General features: G+C 29.2%; 1 protein-coding gene across 2 annotated transcripts in view; it reads right to left on the bottom strand.

Annotated features, from left to right (window-relative positions):
- Nucleotides 1-18,855, bottom strand: part of LOC148302313 (prolactin-releasing peptide receptor-like) — a 162,771-nt gene that overhangs the window by 96,515 nt on the left and 47,401 nt on the right. For both annotated transcript variants that reach the window (XM_088271799.1, XM_088271798.1), the window contains exon 2: nt 14,422-14,473. The gene's annotated coding sequence lies outside the window, so the exon portion shown is untranslated. The remainder of the gene's footprint in view (nt 1-14,421; nt 14,474-18,855) is intronic.

Below are 18,855 nucleotides of genomic sequence, written 5' to 3'. Positions count from 1 at the left end.
GAGGAAACAGCAAAAAAAACGTTGCAATCGACAATTTAAAAATTATTCATTGTTTTCTTAAGAGTGATATTTCACCATTTTTGTTTTAAAATATTGAAAACGCGTGATCAACAATTGATTGTTTTGATAAATAAAGCTGAGATAAGCGTTATCGATAAATGAAGAAAGGTCTTGACTTGGTTTACACATGTAAAACAAATGAGCGAGGAAAAACAGTTAAACAAATATACGAGGCGAATAAAGTTGGAAACAGAAGCGCAGGAAGACCGAGGAAATCTTGTCGTGAACAGGTATTTCAAATACTTTAATATGGTCGGGTGAGGAGTCGGAAAAATCTGTGGGTTATAATATAATATCTGAAAGAAGCGAGGAATATTTGAAAATGCAGATGCGGCGTTCTATACTCTATGCCTACCCCAAAAAAAAGAGCAGTATTAGTTAGTAAGTTTGATTTTTAACTCTTGTATATTACGAGTATAAAATTAAAAGTTCATTTATTTTATCTGGACTAGTACTTGGACTGATCATTGATCATTTGATTGATCAATTGAGTCGATTCGTTGCAGTGCTCTATACACCATTTAGTACGGATAAAAGTCAGAAGAAGAAGAAGAAGGTGAATCCATGGTGAAGACTTGACATGGATTCTAAAATACGTACTCAAAGCAAACGATGTATTATTTACAAAGGATTGTTACGATATTATTAAATTTATCACTCCATTGTGCACATATTTACATTAATTATACCGGATCAACTAACGCCATTACATCTCTAGTGCTGGTTAGTACTTTTACTAATAACATTTTCAAACACTATTAGGCACACAAGCAATATTTGTAGATCATCTCAAATAATACAGTTTCCATTGTTATTTTAATGTAAAATGGTGTTATTGTAAAATGTTTGTCAAGTATATTAAGCACACTATTTATTATTCAGGTTATTTGCTTCCTTTAGTCAAATTAACTATGACACATATTAAAAACTCCTCTTAGAAATTTATTCAATAAAAGACATCAATTAACTAAAAAAGAAATTGAATGATAAATACCACTATTTCTTAAAATTCATTGTAACACGTGTTTCAATGCTGTTATATAAGTCTGTTATATAAAAAAGGTGTAAAATAAATAAAAAAAAGTTGGTTTGAAAATATGAACACCGTATTATCAATATTATTAATATTTAAAGCATTTACTTTGGGTTTGTCATTTTAACTCTTATGTTAATTTTAAAATGTTAATTATATTCACCGAGATTTTTACGTCTACCGGTTTTCAGGACGTCTCTTCGTCAGGACAATCACTACAACAGCATGCAAAAAATACGTGTGAATAGCGCTATGGTGGTAACGGGTAGTATTATTTGCATGCTGTTGTAGTGATTATTCTGACGAAGTACGTCTCAAAACCGGTAGACATAAAAATCTCGGTGAGTGGTTAGATACTAATATTACTAAAATTTTTGTAAAAAAAAATAAAAGTAAGATCACTGTATTAAGATTTAAATAAACAATACAAAAAACAAACAAAAATTTATTTATTGTCTTCGGACACATGTCGTGAAGTTACTGTTTGATATCGACGCGCTTACTTTCGGTAAAAAAATATAAAAGTATGATCACTGTATTAAGATTTAAATAAACAATACAAAACACAAACAAAAATATATTTATTGTCTTCGGACACATGTCGTGAAGTGACGTTACTGTTTGATATCGACGCGTTTACTTTCGGTAATCCTGGTTGGAAAAAGAAATCAAGTTTTGCTTGCTTTTTTTATAATCAAGTCCTTAAATTTACGAAAATTAGTATGATAAAGTTTAACTTCGTTATCTGACGACTACTTAAAAAAAATTACTAGCTTTTTAGTAAGGGGCCTCTTTTTAATAAATAAAGGTCCGTTATATCGAGGGTTTTCTGTGTGTAAAAAATAGGCTTATTTGTCCGATTCCAAACGCTTTCTTGTTTATTATTTCAATCATATTTTTTTCATTCTTGAAAAAAAATTCTTAATATTAAAATAACTAACTAGCGTTCCTCAGACTCAAATCTTTTTTCCATCCCACGATAGTATATTTTTAGACTGTTAATTTCAAAATTACTATCAAATTCTTAAAATTATAATTAAAAATTCTTCATAATTACGTCTTAAATAAAAACATTTTACCGTACCTCTTATTTAATTAATTTGATATAAATTCCACGTAAATTTTTAAATCAAGGCATCTGAGAATTTCAAGTAATTACCAAAATTTTGTAAAATTTTATCCGGTAAATAAAAGCGTAAGCAAACCTAATACTGATGAACTGTTACCTGTACCTAACATTACTTACCTTACCTAATTATAGGTGTCTCAACTTGAGACGAAACATCCAGCTTTTTGATGAGAGAATATGGAAATCTGAGCATTCCAGGGCTTACGACTTATCGTTCGGTTGACTTTAGTGATCACTTTTTACACTTGTATAGCGTTCATTATTCTGCCAATTATTAAAAATTAATATGAACACTTAACAAAAATGTTGATTGATTCGGTAGATACTGTACGCTAAAATCCATCCATTTTTAATTAAAGTTTTTCTAGGTAAATAAAAATAAAATATATTAATAAAAGTAGGAAACAGCTAACGTCCCAAAGACTCAACATTAAAAATTAGAATTAGTTTCACATACGGTGTTTGAAAACGACCCAGAATGCATCGAAACACACGTCACAATAGATTTTAAGAAATAGCGGTATTTACTTAGCAAAAATTTAATTAAAAATTATTTTTAAATGTTTACATGCAATGCTGTTGGATTTCTTTTTCATAAAAAACTAACTAACTAACTATCACGCCGCTTCCCCGCAGGGGTAGGCAGAGAGAATCGAACGCCACACCACTCTGTCTTTGCAAACATTCTTTGCCTCTTCTACATTCATGCATCTCCTCATACATACCCGACGATTATTACGACTCCTGACCCGGCCGCTTTCAAGTATTTGACATACCTGATTGTGCCAAGTTTTCCTCGGTCGTCCTCTGCTTCTTTTTCCAACTACATTCGCTCCATAAATTTGTTTAACCGTTCTTTCTTCACTCATACGCTCCACATGTCCAAACCATCTCAACACTTTTGCCTGCCTTTCTTTTTCATGCTAATTTTTATTACATAGTTATCAAAGTATATGCAAAGTAATACGTTATCTATAATGTGTCATCCGTAGGGTGAATAATCTAGTATCTGATGGAATAAATATATTTTCATTCAAGTAATGTCTTTTTTAAAACTCCACCATAGCTTTTAGCTACAGATAATCCATACACGTGATGAAATGTTTTAATATATTTGTGTTCGAGTGAATGTTGGATGATGTCACTGGTATAAATTTATAACCCCCCCTAAGGGTTGTATTTCATGACGATTTAAGCAGCATTTGTGGTACTTAAAGCTTACCCATCCTAGTTTTTTTATTTCCATTCTGTACGTGAAAAGAATTATAACATGTGATCGGCTCAGCATTCTTCCATTTTTATGAAATTTAATAATTAATTTTTATGGTACATTATTTTTTTAACGGAGCTTAATATACATGAACAATTTAAAAAATATTATTCTTTTAAAATATCAATCACTTAAGTTTTCTAAGTAAAATGGAGACTAAATATATTTATTTTATAAAAAAACCATCACATAAAAAGAGAGATAAAACAATGTCTTTAGAAAAAAAATGAAAAAAATATAAAATTGAGACTACCTAACGATTATTTAGACTGCCGTAGTGGTTAGCGCGTTTAACTGCCGTGCTGAGGGTCCCGAGTGCGATTCCCAGGAGAGGGGCCAAAATAAATTAAAGTTATCTTTACTCTCATAATAATTTAATATCACCCTGGACTGGTACCTGAAGCGCAGGACTAATTATCTTACCTTTATGCAATTAAATATCAAGATAACTCTGCGTCAAAACGATGCAGTGCCCTATGCACCATTGGGTGCGAATAAGGGTTGAAAAATATCTTTGGAAGATGGGTATATTTATACGTTTATTTTCCAAGTCAAATAAATAAAAAAAATAGAAAATCGTTAACTCAGAAACAACCTTCAAGTTCTGAAAAAAACTAAAATATAACGTTGAAAATATGAAATGACCTTTAAATTTTTAAAAAGTCGTATCTTGTGTTTAAATTACTCCTAGATGGTAAATTTATTCAAAATTATGCTCGCTAGAGTTGGTTTAAGATGTTTCCATTGTTAACTGAGATATATGTACAGTAGTGCAGTGCTCCGCAACCGGTGTGCCGTGGCACAATAGTGTGCCGTGAGCAGGATTCAGATGTGCCGCGACTAAATTCAATGTAATTGACATTTTTTAAATTTCACATTATGTAATTAAATACAAAAATAATTGGTCATTGTGTGTTAACACACAATGACAAATTATTTTTCATAACATTGTCTTTTATTTCAAAATTATAAAATAATTATGAATACATCATTTTTCAACGTATTTTATGTATTAATTGTTAAAACACAGATTTTTTGAGTCTACTAAGTTGTATTTTATTGTGAAAAATCACATAAAAATTAATATTATGACAATGGTTCCACTTAGTTATGGCATTTTCAATCAAATGTGAGGCGAAACAATTGTCACAATATAAATTTTTATATATTTTTTAACAATAAAAAAAAGTTGACTAAAAAAATCGGTGTTTGATTTAACAATTAATGCATAAATTAAAATAGAGTGCTATAAATTAAAAGCCAAATCAATAGAAATAAAACTATAGGTGTGCCGCGGAATTCTAGGAAGAATTTTGGAGTGTCGCAAGTGAGAAAAGGTTGCGGAGCACTGCAGTAGTGTATATAAACGCAAGAAGATTAAATATATTACTTTAATCGAAAATGTTGGCTAGATACTTCCAACATTCTCCAAAGTTAACGTTAACACCTTAATCGTCCAAAGCAAAACTTTGTTCCACCAAAATACTTCTTAGTTTTGTTTGTCTTAGTTTGGTGTCGAGTTAGTGATCCAAATCTCTTTATCTGGTTGTATTTAACCTTTTTTTAATCAAGATATCTGAGAACAAACGAAACTATTGATAAAGGAATACGAAACTTTTCAGTATTTACAGGACCTAGACTTTGTCCTTGACATTTCAATACTTTGTGGTGTGTAATCCTGAACTTGCAAATAATTTAAACATACTTCCAATATAATTGTTCGAATATTGTTCAAAATTTAATAAATGTGTTCATTTATTTAAATATAAAGATAATACCGGGTTTAAATGGTTCAGTGCGCTATGCACCATCTAGTGCAGATAAGGATAAGAAGACGATTATCCTCTTGAACTCTATTTTTCGGCCATCAGTTTTTGCCTCATCGATATGGCAGTTATTAACTGCTTTGAAATTAACGTTTTTGTTATCAAAAATAGAAATGTTAATTTAACTTCACAGAAAGAATGATTTCTTAAATAAAATGTGTCTTGTTAAATACCACTATTTATTCAAATCTATTGTCACACGTGTTTCTGAGTGATCGATTTTGAATAGTTTTTTAATCCTTTGAAACACGAGTCACAATAAATTTGAAGAAACAGTGATATTTACCATGTAAAATCTTAATAGAAAAAATCATTATTTTTTTAGAATTTTTTATAGGTTTATGTTTTTTATAAAAATAAATAATAGATAAATATTATTAAAAAGTGACTGCCGAACCAAATGATAAAAAAATTAAGAAATAATGATATTCAAATAAGGGTATGGGATATATTTTACTTATTATTTCAAACTGAAAGTTAATTCCTAATGGTTATTCATAAACGACCTATAAGCTTTCGTGATTTATTTTCACACCTTAATAGGAAACATCTAACAATAGCGAGTACACCATGAATTGGTACAGCTGTTATGAAATTCAACTGACAATAATTATGAAACGCTGAAAACAGTTATGAAACTGTGTTATATTAACGAATGTTAAAATTGGCTGTTATTCTACTTAATGCCTATTTTTGCGTTTTAATTCTCGTCAGTATTGGATAACCTAATCAACAAAATTTGTGTCACTCTGAAAAAATGGATATAATTCTGGTAATTTTAGAAGTAAAAGTTATTTAAGTGCACTAGAGAAAATTGGCTTGGATCAGACCGAAGCTTCTTTGAATTCAACCGACAATTGAAAGGAATCAGTGGAAGAATAGTTTCTACTCATTTTGTTGCATACGTTATAGACAATCTACTCGCATACGCTGCATTTAGTTTCTCAAAACGTTGCATAGGGAACCAGTAGACCCTTGCATATTATACTGTATATTAGGCGATTACGTTTTAATATTTATGAGGTAACAATTTCCACTCTTGAAGGTGCAGTATTTTTGGAAAAAGAACTTGACAAAATACCAATGGAGTATAAGTGGTGATCAACATCAAATACAATTCAGATGAAGCTACATCATTGATTAGATTTTTGGATGAAAAATCAATTAAATTGAATGCCCACAAAGGTCAGTCTACAACCAAATACCACTACCATTAACGCAGTATCCTATCATTATTTAAAAAAAAACAGTCCAAATTATTTGTATCATATTTTGGCAATCATAAACTTGTAATTTCTTTCTTAGAGTATGAATTAATGGATATTGATGGATAAAATATAGATTCCATTCAATTAAGAGAGATTTTCTTCAATTTAACTTCACTTTGCTATTTTCTTATCCTGAAATAATAAAATCGTCAAGAAATACAAATAGAACAATGCATAAAATCAACTGTTAGACACAAATAAAATATTGGGAAAAAATATATATTTCTGAATTTTGAATGGTAAGAAAGTTATTTGTAAATAAAATATAATGTTTAGATTGTTATATTATTTTCAAGTCATTTCAGACTATCATAATAAATATTATAAAAATATGAAACAGTGAATAGTTATGAAAAAAGTATTCAGAATTATTTCCGTATAAAAAAAATTTATGAATATTTCTTCACTGAGTCCATCTCAGAGCTTTAAATTAATTTTTATTTTTGATTTTTGTTGTTATATAACATTTTTGTATTTTTCAAGGAGTTCTACAGTTTTATTGTTTGGTTTTAAAATATTTACGACACAGTAGTACGTCATGTTATGTTTTAATTTAATTGTTGAAATCAGGAGTTTGATTATTTATAACAACTATACACTAAACAGTGACCTTTAAACAATGTTTTATCATTGCTTACGTGGATGTATTTATGAAAACAAATAATCTAAAAAACAAACCTCGAAATAATTTCCACAAATAATGTAATCCTAATCCTCAACGGAAAAGTACAAATCAAATATTCGATTCGACATAAAATCATATGTGGATTTCATTACACTGTAATATACAAGTAATTTTATGGTCAGCAAACAATATGTTGACAACATTTCCATAGGGATTCCTTTATATTTCAAAATACTAGTTTGACGCGTTTCATGGGTTTCTAATTAATTCCTGATTTATGGATCCATCAAATACTCTCAAATGAAACTTACATTTTTGACATCTCAACACAGATCAAAAAGAATATTGAACTCTGGGCATTATCAGGAAATTACAATCTGTTATAGGCTGGTTTAGTTGATCCTATTAAACACGTGTAACATTTATTATTCTACTTAATAACCACACTACTCAATTTTTTGTAACTCACTCATACATATCGCTCACTCCTTTCAAGAACGTCATAAATCAAAAAACTTGATTTTACAGGAGAACGTTTTTGAGAACGAAAGTTTGACAATATAATACAATGTATTAAAAATAAATATCAAGCCACTTATTGAACTTTTTACTGTGCAACAGATCTTTTTAGGTAAACCTGAAAATTTTGTCTCCATTTGAAAAATAATTAGTATATTTAAACAAAATACTTAAACAATATCTTTTCTTCAAAATGCAAAAATAACACTTTCTGCCCTATAGCGGGTAAATACGAAGTTAAAAATATGCCGCTTTTACTGGGATATAGTACATTTTCTGGGCATTCCGAAAACACGCAAAACTGACAGTTGACGATTTTTGATTTATGAGGTTCTTGAAAGGAGTGAGCGATATGTCATATAACTCTCAAGTTGCTTAAAGTTTTGTTGAATTGAAAAAAAAAGAGGTGAGAATTGTATGAAAATCCAGTGTCTGAGAGATAGTAATAATAAAAAATAAAAAATGTTTGCTACCAAAGTCAATTTTGAGTCTAAAATAACACCCAAATACAATATTTGATTTCATCCACCTCCTAAATGACATCACTGTAAATGTTTATATTCAACCCTATACGAGTATTTGCTTTTCTCTTGCCTAGTTCCATGTATTTCATTTCGCTTACATTTAATTTGAGCATATTTATTTTTAGCCAGACTAATATATTGTCGTCTCTAAATAGATGAAGATGAATATGGATGTTTGAGTATTTACGAATCTTACGACCTTTGGTTTAAATGATCGTTTTATACAATATATATATATATATATATATATATATATATATATATATATATATATATATATATATATATATATATATATATATATATATATATATATATATATATATATATATATATATATATATATATTAATCATTACCTATTCTACCCATGATTGACAACCACACCAATTTCGAAAAATGCATTTATCTTTTAATTAACTTATTCATTCATACGAGAACTTTCAGTATCACGTATAGATGAGTAACTGAGTTTTTTTTTATTTAGCTAAGACTTTGATGAAAGTTTTATGATGAAAAATTACAACATTTACAAATTACATTAACATTTGTAAATAAATTATCTGGTCAAATTATAAGCTTAATAATAAAAATTAAAATGGTATTTTCTGGCGTTTCTCATGTGTGTGATTATAAACCAGGATTCGGACATCACATACTGATATAAGAGTTTCTGCTTAGTAAAAAGCTTCTTTACATCTCACCAATAGATGTCTCTAGTGAAGTTCTAGTGATTCAAGAACAAGGTTTCTAAATTGTTTCATATATATAGAACTTTTAGTTTACTTTAGGTACCAGGTCAGGGGATGATATTTGAGTAGTGTGGTTGTCAATAATGGGTAGAATTAGTGAATGTTACACGTGTGTAAAGTGATCACTTAAACCAGCCTATGACAGTCGTCAGCCCCATAAATGCCCAGACTTCCATATTCTTCTTCATCTTTGATGAGATGTTAAAAAATAATATGAAAAATTACATTTTTGATAAAGTAGATTATTAGTAAAGATTACAGTAAATTTTCAATCGTGTTTCTTCTCACATGAGCGCTACTGTTCGCATATCGATAACTAAATACGCATATTGACAATGTATTACGGAAAATGTATTATTCTGGTAAAACTTGTTTTCCTCTGTCCAATTTATATACGACCAAATCGGGATAAATTGGTTTTACTCCGAATTCTCCATATTTCAAATGGAGTATATGCTCTAACAAACGTACGTATTTCAATGCCAATCTCAAAGGGCGGCATAAATATAGACGACCCAAAAACAGACGTTACCAAGCCATCTTTGGATTCAGGCGAATGATTTTTGAAAATCCCAAAATGAGATATATAATGCAAAATTTTAATTTTAAAATTAAGTTTTTACTGACTGTGGAAAAATTTAGTTTGCGGAAAAACACAATGATTGAAATATACAAAATAATACACTTGCGTAATACCACTTTTTAAGTTTATTAACGTAAACATCACTAGTTTATGAGAACAACAGATGTTCTCATTAACATGTGAAAATACAATCTGAATATTTACTCGTTGATAAGAAAATCAGTAGTTCCTGAAAATAATCGTGTTTAAATTAATAAAATGTAATACTGGTATTTTATAAGTATTTTAAATAAAATGTTTTCGAATGTTTATTTTGAAATCGTATTTTATAACCTTCTTTAAGTAATAATTTTGACTGTCAATTGACTATTTTCCATTACCTAGTTCATCAGCATATTCAGTAATAAACACTCATTTGAGGTTTAATAATACGAAAGTTTAAAGTGAAACCAAATCATATTATTAAAAAGTAACTTTGTTTTAAAATCACTATTGATATTTTATTATTATTTATTTTAAATGTCTACCGGTTTTGAAGCTAACCGCTTCTTTATCAAGACTGATTAATACTTTTAATGAAATATTTATAGTGATTTAAAAACAAACTTCCATTTTAATTATAAAATGAAAAATCACAAAGTAAGTTCTTCAAATATAAATTATATGAAACCAAATCGTTAAAATCACACTGATCTTACTAATCTTGCTTGACTACTTTATTTTTTTTTATTAAAGAGAAATATTTGCGTTTTTATTATTTACACAAACATTTCAATTTCATACTATTTCTGTGAGCCTAAGCGGCTCATTACTAGAAATAGGTTTCAAATTATGGTAGAGTGGGTTCGAACCGAGAAACTCTGACTAAAGAGACCACAACCCGACAATAAATAGTTCTACTATTCTAAATAGTTCCACTAAAACTAGGCTGCACCACTAATACTTTGAAAATTATAATAATAAAATGAAAAATTGAATTTGTAAAATCCCTATGATTTGTTCTTTAATTTTGCTTAACGACTTATTTTCACATTATTTATTGTTTGACATGTTTTAACTTATTTACTTCATATGTTTTAACTTTTTTCACTTTTTTTTGGTGAGGGTTTATACCAAAACTGAACTTTGTGGTAGATATATATTTTATTTCAAAACGGCATGACGTCATGCGCTTACCACAATTAAAACGTTGTGGTCACGTGGGTTAACATAGAAAATTCAGGTATTGCAGATTTTCCTCAATATTTGGATATATTGTCTGAAAACAAAAGTATGCGTCATTATCATTTTGATTTTTAAGATCCAGATATTTTTGGAAACGTGAAAAGAAAACGATCTTTGCGGATATTATTTTTACGTTTATCTCTATTTATTACGCGAACCAATATCTGTTTATTATTTTAAGATACATTAAGGCTCTCTGTGTTAACGATAAATAAAGCCATATGGTATCTGAGGAAAGTGATAACATTTTCAAATGTTGGATAACAGCCAAACCACTTTTTGAATTTTTCGAGCTTTTATTTTTCTTAAGTAATTTGAGCAGCGCTTTTACGAGTAGTTTTTAATTCGAATGATTCTTTCAGATAAATATATTTATAACTTGTTGTACCTAAACACGCATTGCTGTGGTTCAGTCTGCTTAAATGAAATGGAAAGAAAATAGAAAATATACGTGTGTAATATGTATAATTTCATTAATTGATTCAGTATTCCTTTGGTTGTAAAATGCATATATTTTAAATTTCAGTTTTATTAGGCAAATACCACTATATCTTTACATCCATTATGACATGCATTCCGATGCATTCCGCACAATGTTTAGGTGTTTAAAAATGATTTGAAATGCATCGAAACACGTGTCACGATAGATTATGAGTCATGGTGGTATTTACCAAGTAAAACTTAAATTAAAAATGTAACTTTGTTTTAAAATCACCATAAATTTATAGCGATTTGAAAACAAAGCTACATTTCAATTATAAAATGGAAAATCACAATGTTACTGCTTCAAATATAAATTATAGTAAACATTGCATTTGCTAAATGACATCAATAGTAATGAACCACGTTATCCACCATAAAAAAGTTAAGTTTTGCGTGAGTTGCTTTAATTTCAACAGATGGCGCTGCGATTGCGGTGAAAAAGAAGTTAAAAAATAAAATTTTATCTGTCCTAGATAAAAACATCTATTCTTTATAAAAACACGTGCGTATTTAAATGCAATATTGTGTCAAATTTCAAAGCAATCGGTGAATAATTTAATGAGTTCCTAAATTTGAAAATCTAGTTTGCTTACCAATCTTGGGTAATTGTTAAATATTACACGTGTATCACTTAAACCAGTCATAAACCCCGTAAATACCACATTTCTATATTATTCTTCATTTATGTTGTGAAAAAAGGAGCAGAGGAAGACCGAGAAAAACTTAAGACGGTTAGGTTTGCAAAATACTTAAAACGGCCAGGACTGGAGTTGTAAAAATCGATGGGTATGTATAAGGAGATGCATGAACGCGGAAGAAGCGAAGAATGTTTGCAAAGACAGAGTGGTGTGACGTTCTATTTTCTCTGCCTACTCCTTCGGTGAAGTGGCTTGATGGTTAGTTTGTTTGTTAGTTCTGTGTTTATTAATTTAATTTAATTTAATTTAATTTTTATTTGTTCTGAAATTGTACAGCTTTACATTTTAAAAAGTATATAATAAACAATAGACACTAACAATAATAAACATTACATTACATTAACAAAAATAGTTACATTAATAAAAATAAAGCTAATTTAACAATTCCACATTTATGTTATAATAACTATTAAAAACGTTTAGATGGCAAAATGTCCAAGAAAATGTTTCAAGAAAAAAAACAAATAATGTTGATTGCGCTTTTTTTAACGTGCCTTGTAAAATACTAGGAGAGTAAAAAAAACTCTATGATAATGAATGTTCGCTTCGGGCGATCAAAGCTGTAAAGCTCTTTACTTGTTTACACTGTGGACGAAGAAACCGCTTCAGCTTTCAAGTGGTTAACTACATCTGAAACTCGAGAAAATTTCAGTGCAAAGAGTTTTTAAATGCGCTCTGAAAATAGCGCTCGTAATTCAAAGTGAAGTGAGATCACTGTCGAGCGTGGCAGCTGACTTGCAAAAAAAATACGTATTGGATTTCAAAAAGCTCGCAAATATGACATGTACATATATAAATATATTCAATCTGTGGTAATTATATTAAGCCAACAGCTCTCAAACTTTTTGGCAATGGAACCCTTTTAAACACTTTTTATGGAGCCTTAAAAAAAGCCACGTAAAGTTATGGTCAACACGCTCTGGAGGTCCTGGGTTCGATTTCCAAGGGGGGGAGGGTAAAATAAATATAAGTGATTTTTCCACTCTTATATTTATTCAATATAACCCTGGACTGGACCCTGAAGCGCAGGGCTGATCATCTTTTCTTCATGTGTTAACGATCAACATAACACTGCTTTTATGTGATGCAGTGCCCTATATACCATTGGGAGCGGATAAAAGTTTGAAAAAGAAAAAGAATTAAAAAGCAAAAAAGTGATTTAATGTTTATTAATAATTTCAAATTAATTTGTGTCTTATTTGAGATATCGCTCACTCCTTTCAAGAACGTCATAAATCAAAAAACTTGATTTTTCTGGAGAATGTTTTTAAAGTTCAAACATAAAATACAATGTATTAAAAATAAATATCAAGCCAATCATTTAACTTTTTACTGTGCAACAGATCTTTTTAGGTAAAACCTGAATATTTTTTCTCCATTTGAAAAATATTTAGTAAATTTAAATAAATAATTAAACAATACCTTTTCTTCAAAATGCAAAAATAACACTATCTGCCCTGTAGCGGGTAAATATTAAGTAAAAAATATGCCTCTTTTGCTGGGATATAGTACATTTTCTGGGCATTACGAAAACATGCAAAACTCAAAATTGACGATTTTTGATTTATGACGTTCTTGAAAGGAGTGAGCGATATGTGCTCGGAGAAGAAAAGTACGAGCTAAGGCAACTGATCATTTAAGGGTTAGATCGAGAGTCGAAGAGGTGTCGGAAGGTGTTTCTTTATTATCCATATTATTCTTCATCTTTGATGAGATATAAAAAAAAAATCTAGGAAAAATACTCCTGTAATTGGAGATAACTCAGATTTGCGAAGTATATGGGCACATTAAAAATGTTGTAAATAAATTATCTGGTCAAATTATAAGCTACAAAGATGAAAATAAAAATTGTATTTTCTGGCGTTTCTCATGTGTGTGATTATAATCAAGGATTCGGACCTCACATACTAATAAAAGAGTTTTTGCTGAATAAAAAGCTTCTTTTCATCTCACCAATAGTTGTCTCTAGTAAAATTCTAGTGATTCAAGAATAATGTTTCTAAATTGGCTCGTATATATAGAACTTCCAAGAGTTTACGTAATTTACTTTAGATTTATCTCCAAAAACACAGTATAAAGTTGGTTTAAAAAAAATCTTTTGTATGCCTAAAATATTAAAAGTTAACAAGGTTTCTAAATTGGTTCATATATATATGCAGAACTTCCAAGAATTTGAGTAGGGTGGTTGTCAATAATGGGTAGAATTGGTGAATGTTACACGTGTGTAAAGTGATCACTTAAACCAGCCTATGACGGTCGTCAGCCCCGTAAATGCCCAGACTTTCATATTCTTCTTCATCTTTGATGAGATGTCAAAAAATAATATATAAAAGTTAATTAAATAGAATTTCGTGATATCACTTAAATCGCAAAAACGTTGGCCAAACCACATAAGATATCTAAATTCTATGGAAATAAAATACCTTACCTGAAGTTGGTTTCAATCATCATTAATAAAATGTGTGTGTTCTAGTCATGGTCTGAAAAAAAGGATAAAAATTGGTAAATATACTGACTGAAATTGAGCAATATACATCGGCAAATTTATTATACTGCAAAATAAACTTACTTTTTCTCTTTAAAAGGAGGTAAAGAGGACATAACCCTTCCCATGACTGTACTGCCATATTCTTATAGCTTATTCAATTACGTAACCATGCCAGATCTATCTTTCTCATTGCCTTGGTCCTGCAAAGTTTGCCCCCCTTCCTTCACCCAATTTTCCCGTTCACATTTGCCACATCGCTCACTCCTTTCAAGAACGTCATAAATCAAAAATCGTCAATTTTCAGTTGTGCATGTTTTCGGTATGCCCAGAAAATGTACTATATCCCAGCAAAAGAGACATATTTTAACTTGATATTTACCGGCTACAGGGCAGAAAGTGTTGTTTTTACATTTTGAAGAAAAGGTATTGTTTAATTATTTTTTTAAATAAACAAAATATTTTTCAAATGGAGGAAAAACCTTAAGGTTTTACCTAAAAAGATGTTGAAGATAAATGTTCAATATGTGGCCTGATATTTACTTTTAATACATTGTTTTATGTTTTTAAATTTTAAAAACGTTCTCCTGAAAATTCAAGTTTTTTTTATTTATGACCACTCCACTTAAACAAACGACCTAAAAACGATCTTCTCTTTCTTTTTCATCGCGATCTCTTAATTGAAACTGATATTTCTTTCAGAGTTTGTTTAAAAATATCTTAAAATCGCACACTCGTCAATCACCATTTAATTATATTTTTTTTATTATTTTAAAATACGAAGAAATGATAAAAATCTGAATGTATAAATAAACATATCTTTAAGCATATATGACGTATACTGTCATTCTGCCCATTAGAGGTTGTAAAAGTTACACAAGTGATAACAATTCCTTTCAATTAGCATTTATAAAAGTTACTGCGAAAGCATAAGTTTACAAAAAGAAATTTGGAAGAATATTTATTCCCAACAATTGAAATGTACTACTCCTATATTTCTGAGTGCATTTTTCAAGATGACTCTGCACCTTGTCATTGAGCAAAAAAAAAGAGCCTGTGTTACATGTTTTTTTTCTGATACTGTGATTTATAATGTTTAAAAAATATATATTAAAAAAATATAACACTATGTAAGTATTTTTTTTTGTCAAAAAAAATATGAAAATGACTCTGCACTATATCACTGAGCGAATACTATGAGTATATTTTTTCTGATACTGTAATTTATACTGTTTACAAAAAATATTGAAGAAATATAACACTATTAATATAAATATTTGGTCAAAGAAAATATTAAAATCCTAGAATGGCAATCAAAATAAATAAAATGTATATATGATTTCTGTTTTCAAAGTTAAACTATCCCAATGCCATTGACAAACTCAATTTTAACGTAACTAAAATGAAATTAAAAAGGAACACTTTTTAATAATTTTTTTATTTCCTATGTACGAAGCGTTATTAATCATTTTTAAACGGGCAGTTATTACACGGGGTAGATGTAACATAGTATTTTTGTTTCTTCTAACTTAATGAATTCAGTTTGATAAATAATATGCCAAGTGGGGTAATAAATTGTAGAACGGGTAAAACAGATGCCGCCTCTTATTAATTGTACACTAAAAAGCGTTCCTTTAAACATAAAAACGATTTATTACCAAATGAAATAAAATTGTTCCCATGAATTTGCAATTATTAAGTCTTTTTGTGAAGTGATTTTCATAATTCGTGAAATTCTTAACCCATTTCTGTTGTTATTTTATTTTGAGCATTAAATTATGGTGTCAAGGGTGTGTTTAGAAATAAAATATGGCAAAAACGTGGAAAACTTGGCATTAGCGAATATTTGAAATATTCCGGCGTAGTCAGGTTGGGAGTCGGAATAATAAGCGGTATGTATGAGGAGATGCATGAATATGGAAGAGGCGAAGATTGTTTGCAAAGGCAGATTGGTGTGGTGTTCTATTCTCTCTGCATACCCCAACGGGAAAGCAGCATGACGGTTTGTGAGTTAGTTGGTTAAGGGTGTATAATTTGAAAGTAAATATTTGCACATGAATGATGACAAATTTATGGTTTTGGAATGACATGAATATAGATGTGGGTGTAAAATAGTAGTGAATGGAGAAATTATGGTACAGGCAGATGATTTCGCATATTTGGGAAGTTCGTTTTGAACCATTCACTCTGTTTTCAGCATCCACTCTCCTTATCCTGTCATTATAAATATGTACGTCCCTAGAAAACATACGGTGAACTGGAAGTGAAATAAAGTATGAAAATAAAATAAAATCATCGACATAACCGATCTATCATTTTCCCTATTTTATAGCCAGATCTACATCAATCTCTTTCGAAAACCATGGCTCTCGTTTTGTATACTAACATGAGCAAAGGAAAGGCAATTGAGAAGGTATGGGCACATAGAACGCAGAGAACCATAACATATCATGAACCAGGCAATCGCTATGGATCTTCCTCGAAAGACATCTAGAGGAAGACCAAAAAATTATATTGATGCCACAAAAATATAACATAAAAAAGAAGAATTCAAAGGCATGGCCTAAATAACGTTGTGCACGACAGAAGGACTCACAACCCGAGGACTTGGAGAGCCAACCACAACAGTCTACTAAGACGATAAGTAAATATGGAGTCAGAAAGAAGAAGATCAGAAAATCGCTTTCCTTGCACACATCATATACTTTTATCACTAGCGCCTGCAGATTATTTCTATTTCTGAAAATATCAACGTAAATATATCAAATTTGTTTGAATGTAAAAAATATTGATTTTTAAAAATTATTTTATCTTTAATTACAATATTTTGAGTGTGTCCAAATACTTTTTCACAAAATCTGGATTATATTTAATTACAGGAGTTATTTTCATATTATTTTTTTACATCTCATCAAAGATGAAGAAGAATATGGAAGTCTGGGCAATTTTACGGGGCTGACAGCCGTCATAGGCTGGTTTAAACTAGTCAGCCCCGTAAAAATGCCCAGACTTCCATATTCTTCTTCATCTATGATGAGATGTCAAAAAATAATATCATTATATCTTTCAAACGGCTTGTGTTGTACTTCTTAATAGAATGTTCAATAAATAAATGAATGATTGAAGGGGAAAAAATAACATGTCCATCTTTTGCGATAAAAGGTTTTTAAAACTCATTTCTATATCGTTTTGATGGATTCAAATCGACAGACAATCTATCAATTCCTGGAAATCCCTTAAAGCATTCTCTGGCATCTGTTACACGCGGGATGACAACGTGACACATCGATCGACAGATACGATATGGAGAGCATTACTCAAATTCAAAACATTTAAGCGGGTTGAAATTGCCCTACTGTTTATTTATTTTTAAAATTTATTTGTTAAGCATCAATTTAATTTTTTACATTTTTAAAATCATTTTTTAATTATATGAATAACGGCTCTTTAGGCAAAGCCTGTGTTGAGCCGAAATACTTACATGTAAAAAGATTTTTTTTTTTAAATTACTAGATTTTATACATTACATATATGATGTATGGAATCGAAAGTAGAGCGGACACCGTTGGCACTGAACAAGTTCAACGAATTATTTAAAAAACCACCTATAATTCATTACACATGACTTTTTTCGAAAACAACAAATGTTTTCATCTACAGGTGAATTGTAAATGAAAACATCTATCGTTTTCAAAACATCTTCGAAAAACCTTCATCTGCACCCAATGGCGAAAAGGGTACTGCTTCATATAAACGCATAGAAGGAAAGGCCACCTGAAAGAAAGGTGATCAGCCGTCCGCTTCAGGTACCAGTCCAGGGTATAATTGAATAAATATAAGAGTGAAAAAATCACTTATATTTATTTAACCCCCCCTGGGGATCGAACCCGGGACCTCCAGTACGGTAGCCGAGCATGCTGACCATTACACTATGGAGGCGGACATATATATATATATATATATATATATATATATATATATATATATATATATATATATATATATATATATATATATATATATATATATATATATATATATATATATATATATATATATATATATATATATATATATATATATATATATATATATATATATATATATATATATATAAATATATATATATATATATATATATATATAAATATATATATATATATATATATATATATATACATGTATATATATATATATATATATATATATATATATATATATATATATATATATATAAATATATATATATATATATATATATATATATATATATATATATATATATATATATATATATATATATATGTATATATATATTTATATATAAATATATGTATATATATATATATATATATATATATATATATATATATATAT

This window comes from Brachycentrus maculatus, unplaced genomic scaffold, assembly GCF_059751285.1.
Source record: "Brachycentrus maculatus isolate JH-2025_06_01 unplaced genomic scaffold, ASM5975128v1 h1tg000462l, whole genome shotgun sequence".
NCBI lineage: Eukaryota > Metazoa > Arthropoda > Insecta > Trichoptera > Brachycentridae > Brachycentrus > Brachycentrus maculatus.
This window is presented reverse-complemented; position numbering and strand designations above follow the sequence as displayed.